Source organism: Macrobrachium nipponense, chromosome 36, assembly GCF_015104395.2.
Source record: "Macrobrachium nipponense isolate FS-2020 chromosome 36, ASM1510439v2, whole genome shotgun sequence".
Classification (NCBI taxonomy): domain Eukaryota; kingdom Metazoa; phylum Arthropoda; class Malacostraca; order Decapoda; family Palaemonidae; genus Macrobrachium; species Macrobrachium nipponense.
The window spans coordinates 7,131,652-7,142,044 of record NC_087220.1 but is presented as its reverse complement, the minus strand read 5'-3'; positions in this window follow the sequence as shown (position 1 = coordinate 7,142,044).

Genomic DNA, 10,393 nt, shown 5'->3' with positions numbered 1-10,393 from the left:
AAACCAACATGACCTAACAATGTCCATTAGCGAGGAAGCTGAATAAGAACCACGAAAGTTTACACAAGTGTTACACGTAAAAAAATGTTTTACTTACAATCCGTAGAGTTATCATTCATTGAAGTCAAATGTAAGGATTGTAAAAGCAATTAATATTCGTTTGAATTACAACAACAGGGTAAATATTTGTATCGTCTTTTCTGGAGGCGTTCAAAAATTTTCTTAAATCTTTTTGAATATAAATGGAAATGTTTAAGTCTTAATATTGATAGAATTATTCACGATAAACTTGTTACAGAATTAAAAAGTAAATAAAAACAGACGAGACTGTGTTCATCAAACTAAGTGAAGAACAGACGACGAAAAAGAAATATACATTATCGAAAGAAACTAAACAAAACAATTTAACGGTAGAATGGTTTGTGAATGAAATGGGAAAAAATATTGGCAATTATTATAAGAAAAAAAAGAAGAAGACTGGTCACAGGTAGGAATCCAAGGAAAGTAAGTCATTAAATCATATAATCCAGAGTAAATGCAGAGGTGAAGCGTTTGATGAGTTACAAGTTTACTCCAGAAAATAAAAATAGATAAAGGGGAAAGGAATGAGCCACCTCACTGATGAAAGAAATACGTCCAAGATTAGAGGCAATTTTTAGATTTACTGATTTCTCGAAATGTCTTGAATTCTGTCATGTAAAGGACGCAAACGCAAGGAAGAGCAGTACAATTATGAGGATAATGTCCGAGAAAAGGATTCATAGAATGAATAGGAAACTGAGCGGGAATAACAGATGTAGAAACAAATGAAGAAGCTTTTCAGAGTTGACAAAATGATCAATATGGGACAGAAACAGAATGATACCATCGATGTGATTTGATATTACGAGATGACATAAAACACAGAAAACCTAATTAATATTCTCAGATAACTCGATGAGGATTTGACCATCTTTACAGAAGATTGAGGAGAGTGTGGACAATGATTGATCTTACCATTTTATTTACTGTTATGGAAAAAAAATTGCCGTTCAATTTATGAAAAGAGAAATAATGTGCGAAGAAACATCAATTATTTCATTGTGTTCATTTCACACTAAGCAAGAAAACTTGATATATTCGTATTTTGACTTTTACGACATAAGATAATATTAGCCTAAGTATTACTTGTAGTCCTATAAAAGTGATCAAATTCCCTTCCTTATCACCTGTAAACTGATGAAATTCCTCAGGATTATTTGCCTTTCAAAATATACAACCGGTAAGGCTAACGTCGAAGTATAAATATCAAACGTCTAACAAATAAGGACAACCGCTATTTAACTTTATTATGTGAGATATTTACAGGAAGTAATATCGTCCTCAAAAAGTATCTCCGGTCTTTATGCAACTTCTTTTTTATCCGTCTCTCGTTATCTTCACCTATTCCGCCACAATTTTACAAGACATGTTAAGCCTTCTCGGACGAACGTCCTCTTTTGAATAAGTCTCTAAATTCCTCTTCCAGCTTTTACTTATACGTACAGCATCTTATTAAGCGAATAGGTATAGCGAGAGAAAATGTAGATTGCGTTTGATAGACGGATGAAAGGAGAGAGGATATGTTTTATAGTCATTTTGCAATGAGGTTCAATATTTTCCAGCATATGACTTAAGAATTGTAAATAAAAAAAGTAACAAAACATGTTATGATAGATCCAGAAGCGCACGGATCCGAATTACAGGAAAAACGTCCAAATATTAGAGCGTTTTACAGTTTTTAAAGGCCATTTTTTCAACCACTCAAAGTTTTTAAAGTTTTTACAAATAATTTTCTTTAACCACTCAAAGTCTTAAAAAGCAAAGAGTTTTAAAGTTTTCCAAAATAATTATTTTTAACTAATCAAAGTTTTTAAATTGCAAAGAACATTTAAAAGCTTTTATAAATAATTTTCTTTAACAACTCAAAGTTTTAAAGTTGCAAAGAGCTTTTTAAAATTTTACAGTCATTTTCTTTAACCACTCAGTTTTAGAATTGCAAAGAGCGTTTTAAAATTTTAACCACTTAAAGTTTTCATTCATTCAAATGTTATTTCCGAATTTAACGTTGATTCTAGAACGGATCTTTGATGCTGGTGCAAGAAATCTGAGCGTAACCTAATGGTCCCTTCGTGATATACTGGATTCGGTACATATTTCCTCTTTTGCGAAATACTACTAAACTTAAGGTAAATGTAAGATTGGACGGGTGCCGCTTTTTTAAAGTTTTTCGTATCTGTATGGTCATAGTTTCCTTCGTGAATCAAGGAAAAGTTTGACATTGCAAGGGAAAGTATTCACATTAAATTTCAATGTCATATCTCTTATTTTCAAGCAGAAAATTTGGTACAGTTTTATCACTGAAGTCACGCTTGTCCTATCTCCAAAAGAAGGAGCGTTGCATCTTTTGCATATTAGTTAATATCTTACTCTCTCTCTCTCTCTCTCTCTCTCTCCTCTCATACTCTCTCTCTCTCTCTCTCTCTCTCTCTCTCTCTCTTTCGTCCTGTGTAAACAAAATTATTTGTGTCTACTTCATATATTTTCTTTATATAATAGACAAGATGGAATTGGTTAGTTTTTCGAGAATAAGTAATTTATTATTATCTCTTGTTTCCATAAATATGGCCATGATGATACTAAGGACAGCATATATGTATAACAATATAATATCCACATAACATACAATTAATTAGAAAGACTTTCTTCACATCTTGTAATGTAGTCTTCTAAAAGATTTGGCGAAAATAATTTTTATGTAGAAGGAATGAACAAGAAAAAAAAATGATAAGATTTTCAGTTTTAGAGCCTCGAGTACAAATATTGAAAAAGAAGTTTACATATATTTTCTTTAGAAAATAATACATATCACAAAATTCTTTTGTAAAAAATGCTCCCACTCATAGAGTGTAATCTTTGAATTCCTAAACTCTTAGTTAGAATATTATTTCTAATCTTGATGCAACCTTTGTGAAGTGACGATATATGAATTGCCTGATCCACTCAGTCAACTTAGAAATCAGCCAAATTTACAGGCAATCTACAAAGTGACTAAAATTATGATAGATTTTCTTGGCATATTGACTAATTTGGGTTATTTACTGACAAAGGCAAACAGTATTCTTGGTTAAAACTTTATTTTCTAAAATGATCTATAAAATGATAAAATATGACAGTAAGGTAAGACGTTAGTCAGTTTTTATTGTTATATGTCAAACTAGAGTGACACCGGCTATTGCCTTTGTGACCTTCTGTATAACATTTACAGCGATTTGTTTGGCACTAATACTATTTCTTTTTCTACACTCACGTCACCAATGCCATACAGTAGCTGGGTACAAATATCAAATTGACTACTATTGTCCTCTCTCTTAAGTATTCCTTCTCTCACAGCTATTCGGGGTGGAGATCGTTACATTATTTCCAGGACCACCAGGGGCAAGATCTAAGTGACTGCATTTCACCATGTGTTCAGCTTGGGCTAACTGACCAGTAGCTGCTCTTGACCGTTGAAGTGCTATAGTTTCTTGTAGGACGTGAAGGCTTCATGTAGGATTGTGGTCACAGGGTGAATTGCTTGGATGGGCAGAACCCTCGGATGAACCATCTGAATTATTGAAGTGTATGCCAGTACCTGGATGAGCAGATTACTCGGGTAGATCATCTGGATGAGCAGAGCGCACGGGTGGGTCATCTGGATGAACAGAGCATTCGGGTGGATCATCTGGATGAACAGAGCACTCTTAATCATCTGGATGAGTAGCGTCCGAGAGGAAAGTGTAAGCTGCAAGTAAATCATCTTCAGTAACCATTGTCTTCAAAACTTCTGGTAGTGCAGATGACCGTAAACCTGCTCTGGCCTCAATACCGTAGAGTGCTTTATATAAGACTGTTTAATCCCAGGGTACAAGGACGAGATGCACTTTTGCCGAAGGACAAGAAACAGAAGCCAGGAAGCCGAACGGACGGAATGCCCAACAGACACAACGCCGAAGGGAAAAAAATAAAAAAATGCTAATACGCCAAGTCGATCAGACACAATGCCGAATTTGGTTATATGGTTAATTTTAGCAGAATAGTGTTTAATGAAAATGTTAAAATATTTAATGCATTAAGAATAATGTTAGAAATTAATAAGAACAGATTTTTAGAAATTTTCAGAACACCTATAAAAGACAAATGGACGTAAAATAAAAGAAAAATAAAATGCTTGATAATTATTTTATTTCTACAATATATGTTTATTTAGAAATTGTTAAAAATTACTTTATAATTCACAAGAGAAATAAAAAAGTGTTTAAAATTATGAGCCAAAGATCGTAGAAACGCCAATGATTCTTCTTATCATAACAACAAAATATGGTTTTTATCTTATCGTTAATGGTATCATATTTCTTGTTAGGTCGTGATATTTCAATCTCTACAGAGGCCTGCTCAGTTAGAATTTCATGACATGCCTGCTCATTTCTGATAACCTTTTGTAATTTTGTAAGTGTTGGATGAGTTACATTAAGTCTCTTTTTAAAAGCCTGATGCCAGCAGCCTTCCAGAGAATTGTTCGTTCTCGGCAAATTATCATTGACTCGAGTGTGAACAGACCAGAAATCAAAATCAAACAATGGTTTCCTCCTTCGATTTCTCTGGATCATTATTACCCACGTAATTTCGAAGTAAACCAAAAAATCACTTAATAATTCATTAGTTTGTTTCAACATCTAAGGACTTCACCAATTCGTCAAATAGTTCATGTACATCTGCGGGTGGGACGAAGGCAGTAACTGCTTGATGAAAAAAGGCGTTATTGGGCTCAATATACCACTGCTGTAGTCCACAAGACTGGATATTTCACCATAAGCATTCGGGCAGGAATGAAAGAAAGAAAAACAAACCTGATATAGATACCGAATGCACTTTTGCCGAAGGACAAGAAGTGGTATAGTAAAATAGTTAATTGTTAATTAATAATAGGCAGGTAAATAGTAATTAAGGAATTAGTGGATTGGTCGTTGGTATTATCATCTTAATCTCTTAGAAAATGTTTTCGTCCTCTTATTTATTTATGGTTTGTAGAAATATTCGGCATTTTGTCCGTTCGACTTAATGTATATTAGGTATTTGTCTGTTCGGCATTCCGTCCGTTCGGCTTCCAGGCTTCTGCTTCTTGTCCTTCGGCAAAAGTGCATTCGGCATCCCGTCCGCGCACATAATCCCAGAGTGGTAACTTGTGTTCTTTTGAAACTGCACAAACTCAAAACCCAATGGCCAGTCACTTGTATCATTATTACGGAGCAGCAATGAAATTAGCATGTCTTTTATATTACAGTTGAGATGTTCAACTAAACCCTGACTCTGCGCATGCCTTGGTTTACCATGGACCATTAACAAGTCCGGTCAAAGAAGTCTGAGTTCCGAAATGACTACCGCTGTAAATTCACTACAAGAATTTGAGGGGCTCCAAACATTGGAAATTTGTCAATTAGCTGGAATATAACCTCAGCTGTCCCTTTTGAAGTAAAGGGATGCAATATGCAATACTTTAAGTGATCTTCATTACACCATTATCCACTTATATTTTCCTTTGGCACAAAACTGCATGTCAACAAGATCCAACTGAGCTCGTGAGCCCAAGTCCTTTGACAAGATCGGTTTGACAGTAACACCCTTGGTCATACATCCTTTCCGTTTCTTTTGACACTGAACGTTTGCATATGTTGACAAAGCTCTCACCATTTTGTTTCTGCCGCCAAGTTCCTTTGTAATATGAGGATTTGTATTGGGTTAAACATATCCTGAATGTAAAAAAAAATAAATAGGTCGTTGAGTTCTATCACTCTGTTTCTTTTCCAACTTTCCAACATAATCGCATTGAAGAATTTCGCAGCGTCCACAGATGTAATACTGTCGATTTATTTAATTTTTTTGCAGATGCTGCTACTCTAAGTTTCTCTATCAGATTGTAGTATTCAATTTTAGTCAGTAGTAATGATGTTGATTCAGAGTTATTCTTCAACACCACTTTCTCGTAAAATAGTGCTACCTCAGAACACACCATATCTTCTACAGCCCAAGTAAACGCTATGGCAGGACAAGGGGTTCTGAAAAACTGGATTAAGTGGAAGTGTGGATCAGATGAACGCACGCAAACACACACACACACACACACACAAACTATCAGAATTATAGTCATCGTCTAAATTGCCTGTAAACTTTAACTGATTTCTAAATTGACTGGGCGAACCGGACAATTCCAATATTGTCTGAAAAGTTCAGTTTCCTTTCAATTTGTCTAAATTTAGACATTGGCTGTTATATTAGAGAATAGATTATACTCAGAGGGAACCATTAAATGATAAGCACATCTACTTTGCCGAATGGATAATCCAGTGAGTCCTGTCACCTCTGTATGCAAACGCAAAAATAGAAAAACAATAACTATATATGATTCACTTGTCTTGTGAGTTATTTGCAAGGTATAGTAAATTCAGTATTAAAGGATATTTATGTCTTTGTATTTGTGAGTGTATGTCTATATATTGTCCTTGTCCTTGAAGCGGAAGACCTAACATTTAGATTTGGTCCCTCCGTTTCCATGATTAATTTTTCAATGTCTGTTACAGCCCTTCTTTTAGTAATGTTCCAAGCATAACCAGAAAGTATGTAATGAATACTTATTATTATGAAATGCAATATACATATTCAAGACAGGAATGCTATCAAAAGGGCTTCTAGTATGAATATAATTCCAGTCTATCATTTTCTTCTATTTATGCTTTCGGAAAGCCTAATTGAAAATGTCATTCTTTTGAGTGGATGATTCATTTCATAATAGGAGAGAAGACGCTATTAGTAAACTCTCCGATTCGCTTGACCATAATAATACTTTTTTATAAACCAGTTGTTACAGTTATATCTGTTGAACGCTGTACATTGCTTCAAGAGATGCAATTTTAAATGTTAGTGGGAAATTTATTTGATAAGCATTAATATTTGTAAAATGTTACAAGACTTTCATTGACAAACAGTTCCCAAAACAAAAGTAGCACATTTACTCTGGCAGGAATTCCACTTCAATTTCTCACGAGGAAGTGACAGAAGGTGCAACGACTCCAACGGTAGTTTGATGAAGTCCTTCCTGCTTCCCTTGCTTTGGAAATTCCTTTTCCTCTCCCTTGCAGTCACCCCTAACATTTAATCCCTTTCGTATATGTGAATCGACCATTTCAGCTTTTGATATTCACGTTAACGTTCATTGCTCGATTTGCATTGGGTTAGTTTTACCATCTGCGGTTTCGTCCTCCTTCCTTGAAAAATAATTTCACACTTTTCATTTGTCTTCATTTTTTAACCAGTTATAAAATGATTATCTGTAGATGACAGCCGTCCCACAACCACTTCAAACTGAATAATTATATAACACACCGTATTCTTTAATAATTATTATCAGCCTTGGAAAAATGCGTCAGTCTAAGATCAAATGAAACTAGAATTTTTTTTTTTCATTTTTCGTAGATACTTAATGTATCTTGCCATCTCTCATATTCATAAATCTATTTTTTTTACATCGACTATTGTTCATTTTTACTAGATATTTCACGATAAAAATACAACCTTTTCCTGTGAACGTTAATGGCTTGTCTTCCTTACAAATTGCCTCTCCTCTCCTCTCTCTCTCTCTCTCTCTCTGGGCTCTTGTCTCCTACAAATGCTCTCTCTCTCTCTCTCTCTCTCCTCTCGCTCTCACTCTCTTCGTCAGGCCTCCTTTCCGGTCCCTCTTCATATCTCGTAGCCCCGCATTTCCTTCCCTCTCTCTCTTCTCCGTCCTCTCTCCGTATCAATCTTCGAACGGTAAATATTGCGTCCTCCTCTCCTCCTCTTCTCATCTTCTCTTCTTCTCCTCAAATATAAATAGTAAATTTACATGATCTGCACGACCTTTAAAAGAATGGTTTTCCTCTCTATTGACCTTTTTGTATGAATGGTAAGGAGATAGGCAAGTAATGTCCTTTTAAAAAAAAATCTTAAAAGAAAATGAGGAAATTTGAGAAGAAAATAAAACGAACGTACTGGAATGAAGCCAAAATATGTTGTTTTTAAGAGAGAAAATTCGTCCCATCTGTTGTTCCCTTAAAATGAAAGGATGGCAAAATGGCAGTAGAAAATAAGGAATGCGATTCTCCCTGGGGTATTTGTATGGTTACTTTCCCTTCTGTCTTATAATATTCTCTTTAAAAATTCCAAGGACGAGAGAGAGAGAGAGAGAGAGAGAGAGAGAGAGAGAGAGAGGTGGCCGGGGGAGGGGGATGGGGGGGGGGGGGGGGGATCGGTATGGGGGGGGGGGGGGGGGGGGGGGGGGGGGGGATGCCGGCTTATTTATGAGACAAGAAAGTAATCTGAAATAATCTTGGCCAAGAGGTCAGTGTGCCTTTGTTGGTATAAGTAGTGAGTTAATTGCTAGCCATCTGTCGATTATGGTAAATCGTAACTACAGTGCGAAGAGGACATGGCACTGTGAACCCAAAGGCTAGAAAGTATCTTCTGGAATCACCTCTTTGAAATGAAATTACTGTAATTTAGCAAAAAGCTATTTCATCGTTTTGGATTTAACTAAAACTTCTTGAAGTTTTAGTTATGAAAACAGCGAATTCATTTCCACTTTATGTAAAACATCCGCATACCATAATGAAAGATCAGTTGTAATTCTTAATTATGAAACTGAAAAAGCAAATTACTTGTGTTGATGATATTGCTCTAGAATTACTTAAAACTAACAGCGGCGACGGAAATAATTCTTCCGTCGGTTTACTCAACAACAAATCCTAAAGATCGTCCTTCTCTAGGATTTCTATATATTCCAGGATTATGTCTTTGTTCTTCTCTAAGACATAAGTAGACACTTTCAAGAGAAGGCCACATAGATGCAGAAATAATAATTAAAATCCTGAAAAATTCACAGAAATTTGCTCCTTTTCCCAATTCCCTTGGTAAAGACCTTCACCATTTCGAATCAAAGAGCTGAACATGTTAACATAAAGTGACCATGGCAATAGTAGACTCGAGGTTCTGTTTCCTGTTGTGAAAGAAAAAATGACTAACGCGTTCGGCCGAAATGGAATAAAAACGCAGATTTTACCACTTTGTGCAGAAAAATCCATTTCGGAAATGGGAAAAGATAGAATCGTTTCTTTCTCAATGGAGAGAGTAATACCTATTTCAAACTCTTAACAAAAACCATGAGCATTTTTTTACTGCTGTATAACTGGAGCCTTTTTATAGGTACTTTAAAAAAATATACATATTCTCGGACACTTGACCAGTTCAGACACTTGATACCAGTTAGTCAATAGTTGAATAATAGGAGCATTTTGAGAAAATAATTGTCTTCCGAACAAAATAACTAGCTTGCTTGTCCTTTTTTATTGCTTTCGATCATACACGTTTGTCTGTTTTTACGAAAATATCACGACAGTTTCTTTCTTGTCCGATTAGATTTTGGAAGTAATGTAACTTTTGGTCTTAGTGAAATCCAATGTTCAAAATAAATTTATCTTTGCTATTAACTTGAATTGTTTTATTTAAAGATTTCCCTCATGAAGCTGATATGCAGAATTTGGTCAAGGTCAAGCCAATAAAGTCCTTCTCATCCAAAATAAGGTACCCGAAATGCCATGCAAAATGTACCTAATACGTATAGAAATTTGGTATGTAATATTCTGTATGTTCAGATCATGGACCTTTCATAATTACTGAAAATGAGATCAAATAAAGACTTCTTTAAACAAAAAGGAGAACAGCAGACTGATAGATGGTAAACTTAGTACTGTCTTGGTGGAATTAGATTTGTAAGGTCGCCTCTACTACGAAGGGACATTCGCTTTGCTTGATTTTCTTATTAATTTTATTTATTTGTTTATTTATTTATTTATTTATTGTTTACAAACGTTACCTTGTCGTCGTGTTCGCCGCTTAAAATTTCGCGCCGCAAATACTTTAATGGTGTTTATCTCATGAAAGTGTTGTTACGCCTTTCATGGGATAACATCATTACCCCAATCGGTTCTTACAATGCAATTAATAGCTTTCCCGTTCTTTTGTTACACACGATCTGTCAGGCGACAGCCATCTACTTCATATTTCAGGATCATGAAGGTTAGTTGGAGACATTAATTGTTATCCTGCATATTCTGTGTACTTTCAGTATAACGTTGCCTGACAGATCCCCCAAGAGGAACCGAATTGTCTCTATATACAATAAACCTCGTACAATTTGTCATTTATATGGCGTACATTCCGCAAATGGTCATACCTGCACATTTGCAAAGTTGCTTTGGTTACACGTTCACCCCTGGGTTAGAAAGACAGCCGATCAGTTGTACTT